The sequence below is a fragment of the Corvus brachyrhynchos genome, unplaced genomic scaffold (assembly GCF_000691975.1).
Source record: "Corvus brachyrhynchos isolate BGI_N302 unplaced genomic scaffold, ASM69197v1 scaffold565, whole genome shotgun sequence".
In the NCBI taxonomy this organism is placed as follows: Eukaryota; Metazoa; Chordata; class Aves; order Passeriformes; family Corvidae; genus Corvus; species Corvus brachyrhynchos.
The window spans coordinates 631,034-653,678 of NW_008237911.1; the positions used below are offsets into that span (position 1 = coordinate 631,034).

General features: G+C 38.4%; 1 long non-coding RNA gene across 1 annotated transcript in view; it reads left to right on the top strand.

Moving 5' to 3' along the window:
* LOC108446449 overlaps positions 1-22,645 on the top strand; it is a 72,504-nt gene that overhangs the window by 47,332 nt on the left and 2,527 nt on the right. The window contains exon 3 of the long non-coding RNA XR_001861626.1: positions 19,575-19,653. This is a non-coding gene — a long non-coding RNA (uncharacterized LOC108446449). The remainder of the gene's footprint in view (positions 1-19,574; positions 19,654-22,645) is intronic.

The following is a 22,645-nucleotide window of genomic DNA, read 5'->3' on the forward strand; positions in this document are numbered from 1 at the left end:
TGGCTGATCACTGGTGCCAGCTCCCAGAGGTGGATACTGATGCCAATGCTGTGTGAAGTCTCTGTTATCAGCCTGAATGAAGGGCTAGAGATGCTCTCACAGAAAATTCATGGTATGAATTCATTCATGGTGGGAGATGCATTTGGAGTGCTGCAGAGGGCAGGCTGATATTCAGAGGGAGCTGGAGATCTGGAGAAAAGGGATGGCCTGCAGGACATGAGCACAGACAAGAGCCAGGGCCAGTCCCTGGGCTGGGGTCACCCTTCAGGGCAGCATCATCTGGGCAGAGAAACACCTTTGGAGAAAAGGACATTGGGGCTCTGGGGATAACAAGTTTATTTTTAACTTCAGAGTTCTGATGCCACTGTTAACCTTTCCAAACACAAGCATAGTAGAAATAATATATCCTCCAACTTCAGCCTCTCTCTTAATAAGCGCATGATCAGGATGGCAGCCAGTGAAATAACTGTACATCAGTTCTTTGGCTTGTGGAATGGAACGAGTTATATGTTGGAAATAAATGTACCTGCACAGCCTGTTTCTGCTGAGATTACTCACACACCAGTTACTGTGCTGATTCATTCTGTGGAATTATTTTCAGAATGCCAGAACTGAGGAAAAAAATTGGGTTTTCTTCTGCAAGTAAAAAAAAATTATAAACTGATGAGAACTCTTTTTAAGCTGTTATTATAGAATACATTTAGGGACTAATTCTTCTAGGCAACTAAAGAGTTTCTTATCAATACACTTCTGTCTTTTAGCAGTTTAAGAATAGTGAAATTCAATATGTGCTGGCTATTTCTCCTTAAATTCCCTTAGTAGTTGTGAGCTATTATGCCATTAGGTAAAAAAATACCTTAAACCTGTATTTGATGTAAGGTATTTGTCTCTGTCATAAACATGTGCATTCTATCAATATTTTTAATATTTGTGTTAAGTTTATTGTTGAACTACTTGGTCAATTAATAGTTATTTTACTTAGAATGTGTGGAAATAATGTCAAGAAAAGCAGGTGAAATTGTGCCAGATCACATTCACATTTAGAAACTTTTTGCCAATCCTACTGATTACCATGGTTTGAAAGAGGATCCTGGCCAGATTAATGCCTTGTAGTGCTTTCCTAACATCAGTGGAGTTGCAGGAGGAAGGGGTAATTCTAAAAATTTTAAATTGCTGTTAATCAAAGACCTGGCTGAGTCAGGCTTTCAGCATTAGTGATTCAAAATTCCCTGTAAACCCAGGGGAGGTCAACCCACAAATCTGCAGCCCTGTTGTCCAGCCTCTAATGACAACTTGTGTATCACCTGTAGCTTCTCCTCTTGGCTCTGCCCAAAAAAAGCATCCTGGCTCCCTCCTTTCACTGAATTGTGCCAGGATACGCTCATTTGGTTAAGCAGAATTCTCAGCTCAATAACTGGGTTGAAACATGGCACAGGAGAGGGCTGGAGGTATGAATCTTTCAGGGGTATCTGTAAAAGTTTATTTAGTTTCCCTGTCTGAAGTTGAAAGTGGCAAATTTCAAGTACTTTGAATTCTGTGGGACAGGTACAGGGAGCCTGGGCACTGGAACTAATCTTTTCTGACAAGCCTCTCCTTTCTGTTGTGTATGGAAAGTGTTTCACAAAAAACTAGATACAGCCTGGAATCTCCATTTGATTATGTTTGATAGATTACCCTTGGCAGTATTCGTCAATAAATTTTGCCTTGCTAGAAAAGCATCACATGCTCTCAAACAAGCAGCAAAAGCAAGTTAGTATCTTTAAGCAATGATTTTCTGCTATGTGGAAAAGAACAGTTGCTCTCTGGAAACCTGATCAACAAGACTTGAATTGTTTGGCAGAAGTGTTTTTACTTTTCATTTCTTCCACTATTTTTTTTTTTTTTTTTTTTTTTTTTTTTTTTGTACTTAAAGCTCCCAGCCAAGGTGCAGATAAAGTTAATAGGCCCAGCTGATACATGCACAGTCCTCCCTGATAGAGTGAGCATTCTGCAACCAACAGAGTAGTAGCTTCTGGAAGAGTAAATTTTTTTTTTTTTTATTATTCATCTCAGTGAAAGTGTAGGTACCAAATGGAAAGGCTTTGTAGGAGTGGAAAGGCATTGTAGGTGTGTGGGCAGGAAGGAAACCACACACACAGTTTGCTGCATCATCTTCAGCTGCACTCAGTGATCAAGACAATTTTCTTCTACTTTTTTTTTTTTTTTTTAATCCAGTTAAAATAATATCTCTCTCCCAGCAGCTGCTAAAATTCAGTTAACCTCTGTAACACCTGTGTTTCCCTCATGAGCTCTGTCCAACACTTGGTGATGGCTGAGGTGCATCTCTGGGTACAAGCCCCAGCAGTTTAAAAACTCTATTTTATACATAAATATACAATTTTTAAACTATATGTTCCTGTATTTTCTCCCAGTCCCCTCTATTCCAGTACTTACAAACATGGTTTTTCACTTGCTTCTGACAGCAAGTAAGGACAATTTGCAAACTATTTCACTTTATTTTTCTTGCACCAGGACACTTCGGTTTGAAAAGTTGCTGAAAGCAGATTTCTAAACAGAAGGACTAAAGGGGCCTTTTTGTCTCACAAAAGCTTCTGTAAATATAAATTAGCTTCATAAACATTAAGGTATTTTCTAGTCTGTTACACCTGATGGTTGTTCTTCAGCAATGAAAATATAAATACCTCAAAAAGTGGACAGCAGCAGGTGTCTTAGCTATTTGGGATTGAATGTATCTTTCATTATCAGATTAAGGTGCCTCCCACACTTTCATATTTATTTTTCTGTTTCTCTTGTCAGGTGCTCTTAAAAAATGAGCCAAGTTGCTCTAAATCACGAGATTTAAAACAAACACAAACACGTCAAATTTCTTCTTTTTTGCTTTGTTTTCAAGGTAACTAATTTTAGACTTTTACAGCAGTCCTGAGACTCTGGTAGGATGAAAATTAATGTTAGAGTATAAGTAAAACCCAATTTGCTGTGTAGTCTTATCAGATTGTCCCAGTCTTCCTAAACATTTGCCATTTTTATGTTTGTGGAGAGTAATGAATTGATTCATGCAAGTGTGACCATGTTTTTTTTGTATTATCTAAAATCTTCTACGACTGACTTTTCTCTAACTCAATGACAGCACTTAATACTTTGTGTACATTTAGAGCCTTTCAAAATGTTTTTTCCCAAGCTTTCAACATCCTTCATCCCTACAGAGACTTATTTATTTCTCAGTAAAGCCTGTGGAATATTGAATGGTGGTATGTGCTGCATCAGGGAGGTCACTCTTGAGCACTGATCAGCCAAGCCCGACTAGAACTGTCTCTACTTCCCTTAAATTAATTATTTTAAGGCCAAAAGCTTGAATAATTTCCACAGAGTAATCTGAATTATAGAAGAAGCAAGTAAGTCCATAGGTTTGCCAAGTATGATTTATTTTCATATTTGTGGCACTTAATGGTTTTTGTAAATTTCAATTTGTGTTAGATAATTTATATCAGCTTCAATTTACATCACATTTGCGAGTACATGGGTGTCTCTTATGGTTAAGGGAATTAATAATCTGAAATTACCAGACACCCATATTAATCAAATGCCTTATTACAAGTAGAATGACTCTTATTATCATACTTACGAGATAAAAGAAATGCTAATTGCCTTGGTTTGGAGCAATTATTCAGCAGTTATCTAGACAATGATGGGGTAGCACTATTGTAGCTCCTTTATCTTTCAAGTAACGATGTTCACAGAAGCTGCCCTGCTTGTCTAAGGTGAGGTAACTCCAGTTAGTTGCATGGTATAAATATTTTACTAATTTTAGAAACATCTGTCTCTAACTGTGTGTATTTGCTTGCACATAAATTACAGAAGGAACTACGAGTTTCTGTAACCTACAACTCCCAAATTTTTCTCTAATATCTTGAACCATTAATACAAAATGTTTATATTTGGATGGTAAATCAAAACATAATTAATGTGGGTTTTTCTGTCTTCACCTTTATTTTTGTGTTTCTAAGACAGGAGCACTTTTCTCTAACATTTCTCCTTTTACATTAGCAATGGTATACTACTGAAAAGTAACAAATTGTAGCTCAAATTAGCCTATTGTATGTTTACTCCTCTACATTAGTGTTGTCTATCCCACACACACTGTGACTGCTACTTGCTTGATTTAGCTGCTTTCAAACAGCAAGGCCTGGTTCTTGTTGCTAAGGATGCAACTTGCATAGCTCTTCTAAAACCAGAATAACCCAATTTTCCATAAAGGATTCTGGTAATGCAATAAGGAAACCATTTTTTATGTTAAAATCAGCTATAAATGGAACCATTTGCAGTGGTTTGCTGCATTAGGTGGAGAAGTCACAATGGAAGTGCTTTCAGTGTTTGTAGTTACAAAGTGTGTGTATGGCTGTATTATGTGTGCAGAGCACTGACACAACACACTGTTGAGAAATCCAAAATGCAATGAAGTTGTTCTGTTCTTAGTTAACCCTTTTTTACATAAATGGGAAAGCTTTCTTTTGTTTTCTCTCTCTTTTTTTTTCCTTAAAGACAGGAAAACAAATAGGCAACAAATAGGATTACTCAAATTATGCAATTTATTTTTTCCAACAAAAAATGAGCATTCCTTTTTCACAAACACAAGTAGCAATTTTGATTAGTCCAGACAATTAGTGTGTTTGTAAGTGGCTGTCTGAAGAACAACCATATTTTGTGCTGCAATTTCATATCTTCAAAAAGGCATTTTAATAAATTGTCTGGTATTTTCTTCTGATTTTTTCTAACATATTTCCCCCAAAAAAATGTTTAACATAGGCTGATAAATCTGTATATTGAATAGTTAGCTCAAATACCCAGTAGTTTGAAAACTTCTGATATTTGCATATGGACTTTTGTCTTTACTAGTCCCTAGTCCATGGGAGAATGAACCAATTGGGAAATGCTGAAGCAGTAGCATCACTCTCTTTTCTAACATTAACCAGAATTCTCAGGTCAAGATGGCAAAGGAAAATATTGATGTTTGTTCTATTCATTTGTTTTAGAAATACTTTTGTTTAATAATTTTTTCAGCCCAAAATTCAAAGTTTCTAAAAGGCTGAATTACAGGTTTTTTTTAGCGTAATCATGTAAGAAATCAGAATTTTTGGAATATTTCTCCCTCCGCTTTCACCTCTATTCAACATTTTATTTAAAGCTCTTCTTGTGTTTTGGAGCTCAGGCCATGGTTTATTTTGTCCCTCATTCTATGTCTACACTTCATGAAAGCTTCTGTCTTGTTTCAGCCAGATCTTCTCTTGCTCAGATCCCTTGCTACGAGTGATCTTGTAAAGTTTCCACGTCTTTTAAAACACATCTTTCGTTTTCAAACTGGAAGGGTCAAATTATTTCTCCTGTGTGCCCATGAAATTGCTGTTGCTATTGCTGAGAGACCTGTGAGGACTTTTTTCTGCCAGCAGAGCTGTGTAAGGTGTGGAGCTCACTATGGCCCTGAATCCTTTGGAGCATCCCAGTTCAGGGCTGACCTGGACCAAATCCAGTGAAACCTGAGGATAAGATATTTTTGCTTTCCTACAATGAATGTAACTTGGTAGAGGTTTAAGATTTACACAAACTTGATCACAAACTGAGCTGGGGCAGTTTTCTATGGATGAACTCTTAGCCTGTAGGAAAAAAAGTCCTCATTTACGAGCAGGTTAGGAGAGGTTGTATATGCTCATGAACAATTGAAGTTGAAATGATGTATATCCACTTGCTGAATTTTGTAAGAGTGCTGATACTGATGGATTCAAATCACAGAATAGTCCCAAAACCCCTCAGCTGTCTCTAATGCCCTTCAATTTTCTGCATTTGAAAGGGATAGATTGCAAATAATTTCCATACTTTGAATTTCCTTGCACCCGTATAAATCAACAATCCAGGGCTGCTTTTTGTTTCCTCACAGGTCAGAGATAATATCTTCCCCAGACTCCGTGAACGATTTTTTAAAATCAAAAGCCTTCAAAGCTTTGATTTTCTGTTTCTGGCCTACCAAAACGGCTGTTGATTTGATTTAGAAAAGAATTTTTTTTAGAGAAACCAATATCAATAAAAGCCTTGATGGGAAGGGGGAGGGAGAAAGCTTAAATTGGCTGGTGAACAAGAGCTGTGCCCTATCAGCAGTGATGCATTAGCCAGTAATGCCTGGTGATAGACCCAGAGTGCCAAACTGTCACCCCTTCTTGAGGGGTGGCTGCACTGGCCATGCCTCACCTGCCAAAAGGGATTTGGTGTTTAATTTAAAGCTCTGCTCCAGCAACAGAAAAGGGTGCTTAATACAGCATTAGTGAGAGAGCACCAAGCATCCAGTTCAATAATATAGATTTTTTCCCCCGCTTTGCAAATAAGATGAGAAAGTAGATAATGTGTCATTTGCAACTTTTGTGATGTGAATAGAAAACCTGACCCAGCAAATGTTGGCTCTGCATTTTCTTTGTTAAACGAGATGGAAGAGACTGAGACTTTTCATTATTTTACAGATTCTTCCAAAAGTGTTGATGGTGAAAACGATTCCAAGTTATTCTGAAGTTTTCAAGTTCTTTTCCGCTGACAAGCACTGCTGGTAATGACAGATCATGAGGTATTTGCAGCCAGTCATTCTTCTGATGCAACAGGAGAGAACAATATCATAGCACAGGATAATGAGGAAAGAATGAAGGATTTCAGAGCCGAAGTCCTTCTGTTTGCTGTGAGAAGAAAGGTGTTAAAAACTGAGCTGTCCTTTTAACTGTGTGGGATGTTTGCAGTCATATTTTGACTGTGGTATCATTGCAGGTTACACCTCCAACACTATAAAAGTTGGTAAAGATTATTTTCAACTGACACCAGTGTAAATTGATGGAGTTCATCAGGCAAAGAGGTGCTCTATTAAATCAAGAGCAAAGCGCACAGAAATCTATTTTGGTGTCACATTCACACATATATAACCTATACAGAAAGGTAATCTTATAAAATGTCTATTCCATCACACAAGAACATGTGGAAGTCCCAACCTTACCAAAGACTTAGCACAATTATTTAAAACTGGTTTTGGGCAATTTGATCACAGATTATAACTTCAAATACTGTATAAATTACATGCAGCCCTTAATTTTATGGTATTTATAAGTTTAGTAGGGGGTAAGCATTTAAGATGTGTGGGTATAATCTCACGGGATGATTTATTTATAAGCAAAAGGGGTACCCCACTTTGGAAAGCATTCAGATTTATGTGCTCTATGGTGACTAACTTGGATCAGAGACCTTTTCTGTGGAGAGTTTCTCCCTCCCCTGCCAGGTCTATAATCACAAAAAATTAATGTCAGGTTCTGTGAGGTCCTGTTGGAGAAGAAAAGTAAAAGACTTCTCACCTTCAGGGTAGCAAAAAATATTCAAGTTTTCACAGCTTTTATAAACTCCGTTGTGTCAGGAACTGCAAAAATATATTTGTTTGTTCAGAAAGCCTTTATTTCTCCAGGCGGTATCTTGTGTATTTGTGCAGGTTTTGTGTTGTGATAACAGAAGTTGCAGCAGTGCAGAATAAAAAGTGTGACGGAATAAATGGGCAGATACTTCATACAGGCCTTGTTTTCTTATTTTTTAATTCTTTTGTCTACCAGCCTCATATTTAAGCAGGGTATATTTCTGGGAGCATGAGCTGGATTTAGATTACTAATCCCATGTATGAGTCTGTCCTGATTCTATTTATGTTTTCATTGCCTTTTGTAATTTTTTCCTTCTTTTATGCACACACACACACACACACGCATGTATATTTTATTTGTTTCTCATTGCTTGCTTGACATTAATATTAGTGTTGTAAGAAGCTTGGAAAAGATCTTTTGCTTAAATGTTTCAACTTTTGCATTCCAAATACAAAGGCAGTTAAAGATTTGTGATGCAGAAGTCAGAAGTAGGTAGAGGTGGGGACCTGACCATTTACTGCAGGACATAATCCTGTGGTCACTGTGGCCTTAGCACAGGTCCCTCTGGTGACCAGGATTTGGAAACCGGGAGTAGAAGGCTTTAATTGATCTTTATGTGTTCAATAACCATTGTTCTTTCATTTGGCAACTGCAGCCATTGACTGGGGACACAATGCAATTGAGATTCAACAAAGGAAACAAAGAGGAGGTGTTAAAATAAAATGTTCTGAACTTTAGAAAAGGCACATTTGCATCTTTTAGGCTAATCACTTGCTTATTAGCTTTTTTCTTCCTGGAGTCCTCAGTTCCTGATAGCTGTGGGAAATTCAGTGAGCTCATGGAACTCCTTACTACAATTTTCTCTCGCTCCTTAGAAATTGTGCTTTTATCCATCAAATGTTACACGTTTTCTCTCTTGCACTCCATTATCTGTATTTACAAGCAGATGCTGCAGTTCAGAATAGCCTGAGGTGTAATTTCCTTGCAAAAAATCCACCTGTGTTATCCTTTAAAGATTGGTAAATGGTGCTGCACGAAGCTATTGCCAGTTTTCCTGCCTGAATTAACATCTTGGAATCGTAAAGCAAACATATATAAATATTACACCAATGGGGCACATAATATTCATAAAATTCTTACTGTCATACTGAGATTCCTCACAGACTCATCCTCTGAATGCTCTCTTGCTTGTTATTTGGGGTGTAGTTGATGTATTGTTGGATCACTAAGTTGGGCTTTCCAAAACAAGTTGCCAGGTACATCAATATTCCTATACCTGGTTCCATTTTTTTTCCTCACTTAATACTGATTGCAAGCTTTTTCAATTTAGAAGTAGTAGATTTTTGACAAAACCTCTTCACAGATTCTTCCATGTGTTCATTTTACTTTTTATTTTCCTACTCTGCTGCAGAAATGGTATCTGGAGAAGGTGACTGGAGTGTATTCATGTATTCTTTTCTTTTTGTTTCTTACTATTCTTCCACTTTTTTAATCTTTCTACCTGTTATTTCTGTGAATATCCAGTAAAAACCCCACCCCAAACTCAAGAACAAAAGGCTACATAAATATTTAAAATATTCTTGCTCCTATCTTGAGCAGTAAAAAGGAAATAGAAATAGAATGGAAAGGAAGGAAAAGAGCCATTCTAACCATTATGGGGGAAGTATCACGCTCAAAATTAAATACTATCAGGTTTCAGCACTAGAGAAAATTATTTAAAGAAAAAAAAAATCTAGGTATTTTTTAAGAATACTTTTACTGAGCAGTAAAGGAAAGCTCAGGATTGCCACCACCTGGACTGGGAAAATGGGGTGATTGTGTTCCATGCTGCCAAATAAATATTTTTGGAGAAGCGGGTTCTCCAGGGACCTGATTTCTTGATACAAAATGTGCCTTGATGAATAGCAGGTGTTCCAGGAGGGATGCAGACTGTTTTGGGAGACCTTTGAGTGTGCTTGCCCACAGTGGAGAACCCCAAATTCGTGTTAGAAATGGAACTCTGCCAATATGTAACCCCTCTCTCTGTCTGAGGGAGAATTTAGGATATGCTTGGCTCAACACCTCCTTGTGCCTCACAGCTGCCCCCAGGTGTAGGGCTGCCTTTGTACCTTGTGGCCTGGCCAAAACCACTCTCAAGTCCTTTTCTGCAGCAGTGTGACTCAGTGTCCTCAGAGCATCCTCACCCCTGGGACCTTGGACAGCATTTGTCCCACTGTTGTGAGGAAAGGAACAGAAATTTGGGCTTTGTTTTGGAGTTCTCTGTCCTCATACTCTACCCTCCCACTCTGACCTCCATACAAAGGAGTCAAGGTGCTGATTGGCCTCAAGCAGACCCAAAACACAGGTGAAAGTTCTGAGGGAGAAGATGCTGGGCCACAGTGCACCTGCGAGCACCCTGAGTCCCTCTGTTTGCTGCAGACACCGTGAACTCCTCACGACGTTGTGTCCTCTGCAGGTTCATGCAAGGGAGGTGGGTGGCCTCTCAGCTCAGACAGATGGCAAAAAAGGCACGAATTTTCTGGCTGATTGCTTCTTAATTTCCTCTTCATTATTTCAGACCCAATTGTGCAGTTGCCTGTAGGTCTAAGCATGCAGAGCCAGGCCTGTTCCATTCCTCAGGACACACTTTGCTTTCCTCCTCGAGGGGATCGTCAGAGATCATCCACCCAAGCCATCTTGGACTTTAAAACGAACACTGAGACATCAACCATGTCATGTTTCTCTCTTATTCAGAGGGGGATAAATCATGGAGCATAAGTCATAAAATGTCTTTCCTTAACCCTTTGCAGTTATTTCAAAATATCACTAAAGGTGCTTTTGTTGATGGGCCCTCTCAGTCTTGTGAGATGTTTTTGTGGAGGGGTTAGTTTTACATCTTATACTGTCTGGCAAGAGAAATCAGGTGTTTTTAGATGCAGTGTAGTCTGAAAATGACCCAGGGGATATGAATGTAGACTCAGGATTAACAGATTGCTGGCACTGATGGCATCTAGAATGAAGACTCATTATTCAGATCCTGCCTCCCGGTTTGATTTGTGGACTTATCAACACTTAAGTGCTCCTATGACCCAACAAATTCATAAAATGTTCACAGTCGAAATAGTGTTTGTGAAGTTATTCCATCTGTGGTTGGGATGGTTCCAGGCAAGCAAGAAGTATAGTCACACATTTGAGAGTTATTCTGATTCATGATTTGTGCATTTTTGAGCTATTTTAGATGTCTCTTTTTAAACCTGGAGTGAAACTGTGCACAGCATACTAATTGTGTGGTGCATGAAATGGTGTGAGGGAAGCCAGGGCTCTGTTCCCAGTGGTGCTGTTGTCACCTTGAACAAGGAACTTCTCCTTGGTTCACTTTTGTGTCCCTTCACACAATCTTCCCTTCAAAATTTGACCTGAAAGTTGTCTGCAGCTTTGCTGCTCCTGTAATTAGGAGTGATATTCAAGGTTCTGGTGCACCAGCTCAGCAAATAATGCTTTCCTCTATGAATACTGGGGTCTTCTTTGCTCTCCCTTTTATGTTCTGAAAGAAATTTATTTGTTGGCCAAGGCATGCAGCACCAGCTTTGGTTTCAGCAATGCTGTAACAGATAGGATATGGTGTGTTTCCAACTACAGAGTTAATTTGGTTATAAAAATTGATTATTTTCCACAGCTGGAAGACTTTTTCCTATGGTCAGGCACAAATCTTTTCCACTTACAGGATAAATTGCTATTGTAAATATGTTGTAGTTGGATTAAATCCCATTGATGCTTTCTAATGCACTTTTGGATAGGGCAGTAGAGTGAGAATGAAGTCCATTAGAACATTTATTCTGACAGTACTGAAATGCTTTACTCCTTCTTGAAATCCTACATATTTAAGACAAACTATTGCAAGCACCCTCTTCTTTCACAAAACATTTATAACAAGAGTGTTAAACTAGATTAAAAAAATCTGTTCCGCCAAAACCAGTCAATCCTCACAAAAATTTGGAGTTGAGGAGACTGCTTTTCAGAGGCATAAATACCCTGAGGTAGGGTTTCTATTGTGGTTTATACTCAAGTTGCCCACAGCCTATCATGGAATGTGTGAACTTTAATTTTCCTTTTGAGCAGTAAGAACATGTGAGCAGGTCCAGTCAAAATGAGATTCTGTGAAAGGGTGATTGTGTTTTCAGCAGTGAGACTTGCACCAGAAATAGTCTCCAAAAGATCATGGTTTTCTCATGGTTTGCAAAACTTACAGTCTTCAAGTAGCAGACTGAAGACAAACTACTAGAAATGTAAATATCAAGATAGAAGGTCAGAACCAAAACAGATACAAATCCATTTAAGCTTTATTGATTTTTTTTTTCCCCCAGCTGTGGATGTGGACCATTATATTTAACATCCATTAGTGGTGTATTTAAACAAAACTAAATAAAAGCTGGTACACATGATTACAACTTCTAAAATTTCAGACCCCTCAGCACTTTCTTATTTTTATGCATTTGATGCACCTCTGTTTTATTAATGCCCTTCCTGTGGTATTTTAATACACTTCAGGGTACTGCTGAAGGGGAAGGCAGCTGCCTTTTGAAAGCATTCAAAAAAATCTGAACAGATTTAAGGCTTCACAATGCTGCCTATAACTACAACAGCATCCCTGCTGCAGAACTCAAAGGTTCAGATTTCTCAGCTGTATTATGATATTTGTTAACACTTAAGGGATTTCTTGTCCTTGTTAAGGTAATTAAAGTTCATGTGAGAGCAATGGCTGGCAGCAAAGGTTAAATAGACCTTTCTCTTTGGATCAGCCTAAAAGCTGAAGGACACTTTTTGTGCTGTTCCCAGAACATCTGGTGCTCTCACAGGCAACAAACTGGAATGAATGGTAGCACTATAATTTTCAATTACAGTTGAACCACAGTTTTGATATTTATCCATAAATTTAGCTATCAAATCCATACTCAGGCACAAAAATAAGGGTGACCTGATGTTCAGGACAGGAAGAGGTGTCTGAAGACCAGACTGGTTTTACATATACTGTACAGTTTATGAGTTTTGATTAGCATTGTGATGTATTTTGATCAATCCTTGCTTAGAGTATGTGGAGTTAGTCATAAACTCTTAAGTTTAACCAGGAGGGTGAGTTACAGTTTGTCCAAGTCAGTCTCATTAAACTGTTTTCTGTCAGAGGAGAATATCAGGAAAAAAGGTCTGGATGAAACCTATGAAAAAGCTGAATTTTCTAATCTTTAGCAAGGGACTGAAAAATCTCTAGAAGAAAAAAGACACTGCTAGATGCAAGTTTTGTTAACTTAGGGAGTGGCAGAAGTGAAAAGGGAGCAGAATAAATGGTGATAATGGACACATTAAAGAGCAATAAAAGGGAATTATTTGATTGCTGGAGGGGTAATTTAGGTGTAGGGCCATCCAAGGACGAAAGAATTATGTGCAGAAAAAACTGTGGACTGGAAAAGAAGGTATGCACAGTACAAAGAAACCTAACCTACTAAGGTAAGTTTTCTCTAAGTGCAAAGGATAAGACTGGCAAAAAAATTGTGGCAGATCACTAAAAGATGATTCTATTTCATTTCTGCTCTATCCATGCATTTTTTGTACTGTGTATAGCAATGACAAGCTTTTTGGAACCTTTGCAGTCCTTGAATCAGTTTGTGCCAAATATGATGTGCTTCCAAACAGCAGAGCTGTAAACCCAGACTGCCAGCAGAGCTGCTTTTTTGAGGGAAAAAATATGCTTAAATAACAGGATGGATCTGGGGCACAGCAGAGGTTCTGAAGCTCCTCACAGATGGGTTTTCAGGTACACTTTCCAAATCCCTCAAAAGCTAAAGATTCATGTTCAGAGTGAGCCAGGAGAATGGAGGCAGTGCTGCAGGATCTCAGGGACACGGAGCTCGAGGATGAGCTTCAGCTACAGAATGTGCATTCAGCTGTGTCACTGATCAGAAGTTCTAGAGAAGGGCTCAGATATGAGTATGAGGGCAAGAAGAGTCCATTTCTCTCTAACATTTGGCATTTAACTTTCCTTTTCTTTTTTTTTTTCTTTTTTTGCCTTAGTAATAAATGTTTCTCTCTAACATTTGGCATTTAACTTTTCTTTTCTTTTTTTTTTTTCTTTTTTTGCCTTAGTAATAAATGATTTGTAATTCTCCAGGTTGAGTTATTCAGATGTTGTCAAATGACTGTCAGTACGTTCTCGCCACAGTTCTGAGATAGGTTTGTGTAAAATAAATATAAATTCTTTAGGGACACCTGGCAGATGCTGTGCATTGTGAAAGAGCACAAAGCTGAGCCATGTGATTGGCTCAACAAAGGTCCATCAGTTGTCCTGGTTTCTTCAGGCTCGTTACATATTTCAGACTATAATTTAGTGGCAGATTTACCTTTCCCATTGTAGAAATACTTTTTTTTGTGTGAACTTTCCTTTGTATAAATTCTAGGCAATTAATATGAAGCTGAATAATTTTAATTTGTGAAACTTAAAATCAAGTCCTGTATGTGTTTTACTTCTGTGCTCCTATGCCTTTGTACCAAGAATGTGTTCAGACTTAGGAAATTCCATACAAAATTTATATAAGAGCAATGCATACATATTCATGCATGATAGGAAGACAACTAAAATTATAAGCATGATATTGTCATTTATTGCATGTTCTTCATGGGCTTTTCCATTTTCCTCTTTCCTCCTTTTTCTCTGGGTGGGAATTCTCAGTAAGCACTTCCCTACTTAGAGAAGTTGACCATCACGGCCAAATGAGTTCCCTGAATAATTCCCACTTCAATTCTAATGCAGTGGTGACTTTATTTTGCAGTAGTTATCTTGAAACTACGTTGCTTTGCTTATGAGAATTTGCCCACAGGGTGAAAAATTCTGGTATAGCTGAAGCAATTTTGGAAGAGCATCTTCTCTGGAGATAACGTGCATGAATTACCTATTTTGTAGCAGCTGCTGTGGGAGGCAGCAGTGGCCAGGACAGGTGGTTTCAAGGCAGAAGCTTTTGGAAAAAGAACACCAAATAATTTTTGTGCTTGGGTTAGTTTGGTACCACTGTACAGTCAGGAAAAAAGCACTGGCAGCAATTAGCACCATAATTTTATAGACTGGAAACCTTGCCCCAGAACTAAAAAACCCCCAAATTTCTAAAGGTTTTTTATTGTCTAACTGCCTACCTACTTGCAATACCTGTCTTCCTCATTAATATAAAATTTACAATACCTTGATCTGCAGCAGCTATATTTTTAATATAAAATATAAATATGCTGATTTTTCAGAGCATGTTAATTTCTCACTTCTTGTGGCAAAATTATAGCAGTTAAAAGTCTAAATTGGAAACAGACTCCAAAATACCTTTGGGGAATATTCTGCTTAATTCTGAATAGGTCTCAATTTTCAACTTGTTTAATAATAGTTTGGCTTCTTTTTGCATACTTAAATAACATTTTGTTTATAAAGTTATTTGATGACTTCTCTTCTGTCAAACTCTGGTAGAAGGTTCTTCATTCATACATTACTCATTCAAAGTCAAATTATAAGTGTGCTTTTAATAAAATTTGGCTCATTTTCTGGAATTATAAAATCAGGATTGCATAGGTTACGTAGTGTTTTCCTAGGGAAAAAAAAAAAAGGCATATTTTCCTGATTTATTCATGTTCAGAAAACATTCTTATAAAGAAAGACCTCATCAAAATTGCAATCTGGACAGCTCCTCATGACCAACCTGGTGAAATACTGTTTATCCACTCAGTCCTTGAGGGAAGCCTGCAGACCAGGGTTTGTAGACTCCCAGGTCTGGAATTTGCTGAGCCCAGCAGGTTTTTCTCTGCTGCCTTGTGTGGCATGAACCCTTTTATTCAATAGCAAAGCCTGGCTGAAGCACTGCTGGGGTGATCTCCCAGTAAATGATTTTCCATGTTCAGGGCATATGAGAATCGGGCCTGTGCTTTATAATTGTTCCTCACTAATTGCCTCTCTCACACACCGTTGTTTTCAGCTCTCAATTTGTGTCTCCTTTTGTGCTGCCTAATTTGCCATTTTTCTTCCTGTTCCTCCACTACAGGAATGAAAGCAGTCTATTTACAGGCTTGGCTTGCTGCAACCCAACATGTTGTGTTAAACAGGGGCTGCTTGTGAGGACTCTCAGTATCTCTATCTGTAAAGCACATCACGGACTGAGGGGTGCTGCTGCCACTGCCTGACATGTTATTAATGCTGCTCTAATTAGGCCGATCAGTTTTAATTAGCACACTGTCATGTAACAATCTCATAAAATACATTGTGTAAGAAAATTGATCTGGCTCTAATGCTAATTATTTTGCTAGGCTCCCTACCTTAAAAATGGTAATTGATTGCTTCCCTTCAACCCCTCCTTCTTTCCTATTCAATAATTCTCCCATAAGCTCTGTGTTCTCTTTTTTTTTTTTCCTCACGTGACTTTTCTTTTTGTTGTCCTTGTGTCTCTCTCAATTAATTCTGACCATAACCCCATCTCTAGTGTAACCTGAAAAGAACAGGGCTTTACCACTTGGCAGAAAGAGCCTTCCTCAGGTAAATTTTTTTTTCCTCTCAGGAATTTGCCGGATCAGAAACACAAAATCCTAAGGACTGTCTCAGAAGCAAAGCTGACAGGGTTAGGCCCAGGTCAACCCACTTGTAAATCAAAGCCAGTAAGGAGCTAAAGCTGTGCCTTGAATCGAAGATTTATAAAGACAGTAGCATTAACATTACATAAAAGAAGTATTTTATTGGTCTCATATGGGATTTGTTTACTGCTAGCAAACTGCAGAAGAGTGAAACAATGAGGTTAATAAATGGGAGAGTGGGCAACAAGATAAATCAACTGCTCTTCGGTGCTCTTAAAAGCTCCTGAAAATTGGGATTAATTTGGTTAATTGTGAACATAGCAATGATGCCTAGAAAAGTATGAAAATTCTGGCTATGTAAATTTAAAATGTTGTTCTGGTTCAGTTGTGCTTTCAGGTTTTTAATAGAAAGGAAATTAAGAGGCAGAGACTAAAGTGACTGCTGAAATTTTGTTCATTTTTGTTCTTCCTTCTAAACTGGTATTCTATGAATATTTCCTATTTGGGATATTTATAAGAAAGAAAACCAAAATCAAACCCAAAAACAAACAAGAAAAACTAACTAAAAACCCCATAAAGATTAAATGAAATATTTATTTTTTCATTTGCCTTTATATTTTGTTGACATATTGGCTAAAACTGGCATGGGATTAGATGCATTTGTAGAGATCATAAGTACCAATGGATCTGGAATTGATGTGAGCAATCTGCTGTGCCGTGTTGGTTTTCTGAATGGGTGTCTCCAGGCACTCTGCTTCTAACCAGATATCTCCATTCTGGGAATGGTTTTTGTGACTCAACATTGACATCTGACAATAAAACAGCAGGCATATGCACAGGAGTGCAGGAAAAATGTCTTTGCAGTGTCCCAGGCATGTATTCATCATTCTTTGCCTGCGTTTAATAAAAGTGTGGCCATCTTGCAGTCAGTGTTTGCAAAGGCAAATCTCTTAAGCCTGGCTGTCCCTGTACTTCTCTCAGTCTGTCTCCAAAGCACATTTTTAGTGCACTAGACATGCACACATCACAATTCATCTCTTTTCCTGGCCAGCTCAATATTTGTTTCTGCTGTTGCAGTACAGATGATGGGAATGAAGCAGGAGAAGGATCTCTGGTTATTGAGTGATCAGTCATTGTCCATTTTCGCCCCTAGTGACATTTGTCATGTTCAAAGGTGAAGTTTTCCTCCTACTTCTTAATGAAATAAAAATCTAAAGGCTGGTATAATTTGATGAATGCATCTGTGTCAAAGAAATACTCAGAGACATTATGTAGGATGTCAAATTATATTTTTGTGCAATTTATTAATTTAGGGAATAGATGCTTTCTTAGTCTTGAACTAATTCTTGTTTCATTAGAAGCACTTTTTTTTCTTTTTAACTTGTAGCTACCTACTAAGAAATGTTGCTTATGCTTTAAGCTCTTTGAAAGTAATGCCAAATGTTAGTATGTATGAATAAGTGTTTCCTAACTTCCTGAAATATTTTCATCTATTTAAAAGGAAAGCACTCTTATTTTTACTGGAGATACTTATTTAGTGTGGTCTCACTGGCAGCTGAAAAGAAAGGAGCCATTTGAAGTTGGTTAAAAATAAGTTTTTATAATTTGTAGGAAATTGGGCCCTGACATTATTTCTTTGGTGATTATTATCTGATCAGCATCATGCTTCTTCCCATGTTCTAGGAAAACTGCTGAAAGAACAGTTAGGACTATACCTTGTTAGTGTGGCATGTCCAAACCAGTTTTTTCTTTGGTTACATCAATATCTTGATTTCCTTTCCATCAGGACACATCTCGGTTTCCTGCAAGATCTGAGGAGGTGTTATGGATTCCCAGCACACTGCTCCTCTGGATATTCCAATCCTTTTAAGGGAGATGCTGAAAATAAAGTGGTTTATGTCAATCTGCAAATGAAGCAATGGCACTAAGGATGAGAAATAGTTGTAAAAGGGAAGGGCCATGCTGAGAATCTTCTCATTCATTTCAATTTATGACTAAAGTCTCCCACACTTGGTTTGTCCTGCAGGAAAAGCTTAACTTCTCTAACCACAGGTTGACAGAAGTCTCTGAGTACCAGAAAATCTGTCAAAAACAGACACCTCCCTGTAACACCTAAGCAATTATCTCCAGCTTCTAATATTAAGCTTGTCTGTATTTTGAGGTTGATGAAGTCTTGGTTCCATTAAAAAACCTTTTAATATAGGTAAAACCTCTAAACCCTTTAAAAAAACCCTTTTAAACCTTTGAATCTAGGTAAAATTAAAGTCATCTCACTGCTTCTTGTAGATCTAAGACCACGGCCTCAGAGAACTGTAGATGCCATTGGTCTTTTATCCAGGTGCCAGAGGAGATAAATTCATGTATTTGCCCATCCAGTGCTTCCCATCCCCAACCCTTTTGTTCAGGGTGTTGCTGTATCCTCTCCAAGACTTTCCACCTTTCATCCCAAAGCTGTCCCAGCTTTGTGAGGAGTAACTAAGAGAGGTCAGGGTTTGCCAAGTGCTGCTAAACACAACTCTTCTATCGGTGTGAAAAAAACAGCATTAAACTCAGGCACCACTCTGAGGGAACTGACAGGAAATTTTGATTTTGACCACAGGATATCATTAAAAATATTTTCCCTGCTGTGCCATATGAGGCTTAATTAAATATTTGTTCAAACAGCCTGAGTTTCCCCAAATGAAAGGATGTGGTATGAATACATTAGTATAATTTGGATACCTGAGCCTCTGAAATTTTCCAGTTATCAGGAGTAAAAAAAGAATTGGCCTTGTAAGGCTTTTTTGGGGGGCCTGTAGTAAGGTCACAGGTGTCACCAGAGCATGCCTGGATTATATAGAAATTGTCATAAATTTGTGGTCTCGCTGCTGCCCCTTATTTCTCTACTGGGGTGTGCCCAGGCTAACATTTGGACAACTTCAGAATTCTGGTGTGGAAATCAGTGTCATGGCAGCATCTCCCACCACAGGAGGAAGATTCTCTTCTCTTCATGGCCTTGTGCTCCACATGATTTTCCAGAAGGATTTGATTGTGCGATCCTGCACTGTCGCTAACAAAGGAGTTTCCCCAGATACACTGGGGTACCCATGAGTTCCATGTAGTGTAGGATAAAGTCATGGATTCAGGTCACCTCTCACTCAAAAAGTGCTAAGGTAGAAAACAGTGAAAGAAGGAAAGGGTAGCCTACAGATGCATTAAAATATATATATTCAAAATATACATATGTGCATTCACACACTTTAAAAATAAAAGTGAACCAGGAGGAGGCAGGAATTTATATATGTTTTTCTTTTTTAATAGAAAAATACTTTCCTGCTATTCTGAATTTTAAGGTGCTCAGAGTCTATGAGGCTTTTGTGTGGTGATTCAACATCTCAGCTTGCATAAGAGTGTGATTTCTCACAAGTATTTTATTTGAAAACATGTTATAGCAAAACAAGTCAATATCTCCATTGAAATAATATATCTTTTTGGTTGAATTTTTTTTCTGTAAAATCTTATTCACCCTTTTAATGTAAGGAATGAGATCATGATGAAGTGAAATGGAGATTTTATTGATCCTAAAACATGTTTGTTTAGAACAGGGGAGAAGAATAAAGAGACGAAGACAAAAACTTGGGCTAATGTTCAACAATCCTCATATTGTGACCAAGATGTGGTGAGTGACTTTGAATATTTATCTTAGATTGAGGAGGATACTAAATTCTCCTAGCTTGAGAACCTGTGAATGTCATGTGCCTGAGGCTCCCTTTAGCTCCAGAGCGACTGCTCACAGTGTTTGCTGTAAATACTCTCCAAAATCTATCTGATCTTTATATCTAATGTATGCAACAAAAATTCTACTTCCAGCTGGCAAAAGATGTTCTGTCTGCAATGTCATTAAGGGGTCACATTTAGAGTTATGATATAGTTTTGGACTGTGACTTTATCAGAGCACGAAGGGGCTTGCACAGAACCTTCAACAAGAGAACAGCTGAGAGCAAATGCATTTTCTGCCTTTGTGGTGTCTGGTTGGGCCATTGGTGATGTCATAATTCTACCAGTCAATAAAGTATTTATAATTTTTGATATCAACCAGGGAGTAGAGCAGAACAATCCCACATTTGGGGATTCAAATTGGTCCTTGGATACGCAAAAGCTGGGGGAAAGGGGCAGAGGTTCTTGCGTGCCTGGAGCTCGTGCCCTGCCCAGGTCTGAACCCATCAGCAGCTCTTGTCAGCCAGGCCACTGAATGTGCCCAGGAAAGGCATACTAATGTCAATTTTATAAAAGAAAGAGGAGACAAAAGGGAATTGGTTCAAAACCAGCATCTGAACAAATGAGAACAAGCTGACTACTTCATTTTGGAGAAAAGTCTGTGGCTGTTTCTCCAGCTGCAGGAGGGAGCTGAGTGCCTCAAAATGGAGGAGAGCAGCTTCCAGAAGAAAGGGGCAAATGGGATTGAATTGCTGCTTTGGAGAGTGCCAAACATTTATATTGTTACTGCAGTGGGGAGGCCAGGGAGCAGGCACATTGCTCTGCCCAGCTGCTGCTTTTGTTTCACCTCGTTTTCGAGAAGGAAGGGTTGTTGTTAGGAGCAGTATCAGTAGCTGCTGTAGCTGACACATAAAGTGTCTTTTCTTTCTTTTTTTTCCAGTTCTGATTCAGCATGAGCTGGGCTAGAGGTAGTGCTGAGAAAGGCCTTGAGAAAAGGAAAGGGGAAACTTTGGAGGCAAAGTTTCTTGCTGGGAAGTGACCTGCAGGCTGTGGGGAAGTTGTCCTGTACAGATGGCCTTTTCCATCTGAAATCACCCACTGTGGAGGCAAGGACCTGGAGACATTCTCTGTAGCTTCCAGCTCGTGCCTGAAATCAGTTAATCTCTTTTCTTGCTTTCCCAGAGCACGGAAATTTATTTTTAGTTTGTTTAGAAAGACACTGATTTAATGAGAGGGAGAATCTTAGGCTGTAACTCTATGTTGCAGAAATTTTTTTCTCATGGTTTTAGTGTAAGTTGTTTCCTTCCCCTGGCAGCATATTCTGGTCTGTAGGAAGTAGAGTGCCCTCTGTAAACTGAGTTAACTTCGTGTGGGCTGTCCTACTGAATATGTAAAAAAATATGTATCTTTGATGAGAACAAAAAATCCTGCCTAGAAAGTTGATTTTCAGCCTTTTTTTTTAAGTTAACCTGATTTAAAACAGGTTGTAACAGAGAAACTTGGGGGGGTGAAAAATTGCTGAATAGAGACAGGAATGAGTAGCCAGTACAAATTAGTCTTAATTAAACCTAATTTAGGCTTAGTCTTTTTACAATAAAGTCATGAAACATCAGTCTCAAGGGTCCCATTTTTGAACAGCTGAAATTGTTCTAGTGTAACAATGAGGGTTAGTATAGGTAATTGCATTGCCCCATAAAGATGAAAAACTGTCTTTTGAAGAGGTAACTCAGATATTCTTGAGTGACGACTACTGTCAAAGAGCTTTTTTCACTCCAGCATGGGATCCACTAAACCAAGGTAATGGAAGTGGCCTGGTGCACAGCAAACAGGCCCCTGGCAATTTTGGTAATTTTGACCACGAACTGACTGAAGAAGTTTTCACCCTGGAGTCCTGCATGTCCAGCATCCTCGATGAACATTAGAGTCAGTCAGTGAACAACAGTGACTTCACTGTTTTACAGCTCAGTGGACCTTGGACCAACAGCCTTCTCTCAGCATGTTCAAAATTGTCCCCAGGTCTCTAATGAGACAAAGAAAGTGAACAGAGTGGCATCTTTTTCTCCATGCTTGCATAATTTACTCTCATTCAGTATGCTCTTTAAGTATTCATATCTCTTTCCTTCTTTCCATTTTGGGTTTATTCAGTTCAAGCTTTTATTTAATCAGATACACTAATCCTTGGAGGTTTTTCTTTTTACATCAAAAAAAAGGTAGTCTCACACTGAAACCAGCTTTCATTGAATTAGGCATTTGTTGAATGTTAAGAGTAGAGATTAATAAGATCTTAATATAATTATTTAATACTTTAGCTAAAAATTCAGTTATCACTTTTGCCATCATAGTTATGTGTAACCAACAGTTAACTGGATTTCTGCACATTTCTATTTCACAATAGGGCAAAACCACAAAAGTTCCATGTATTTTGTGTAGTTCTTCCCCAGGAAATATCACACAGATAAATTTAAATGTTTATGTGCAGGCCTTCTGACTGCCATTAGTCCCAAAAATGATAAATGCCCAGAGGTACTGGCAACAAAATGCCAAAGTTATAAAGGACATTTTTCTTATGAAAGCGTGTCTGGAAGAACAGATTAAATTGTGTCCTCATGTATATAATTGGAAAAAGAGTCTTCATCTATTATCACTTTAAAATAACATCTTTATCTTCATATTTGCTAGATGATCTGCTAGTTTTGCTGCCTAGAAATACAGAATATTAAAAGCAGTTCTGTTATCAGTGAGAGAAGCTGTTTCTGAGTGCCCATTTTCCGTGGGCCAATGCCAGGATGTGAGATGTGCACAAACCCACACCTATGTACCAGGGTTTGCATGGCTACAGAGAGACACAGCAGAAGAGAGAGCACCTAAACTAAAATGCGTGTGGCTGAGGTCCACATTCCTTTCAGCTGCTTTCCTTCACCCATTGTAAGCTTTTCTGACTGCTTCTGGAAAGG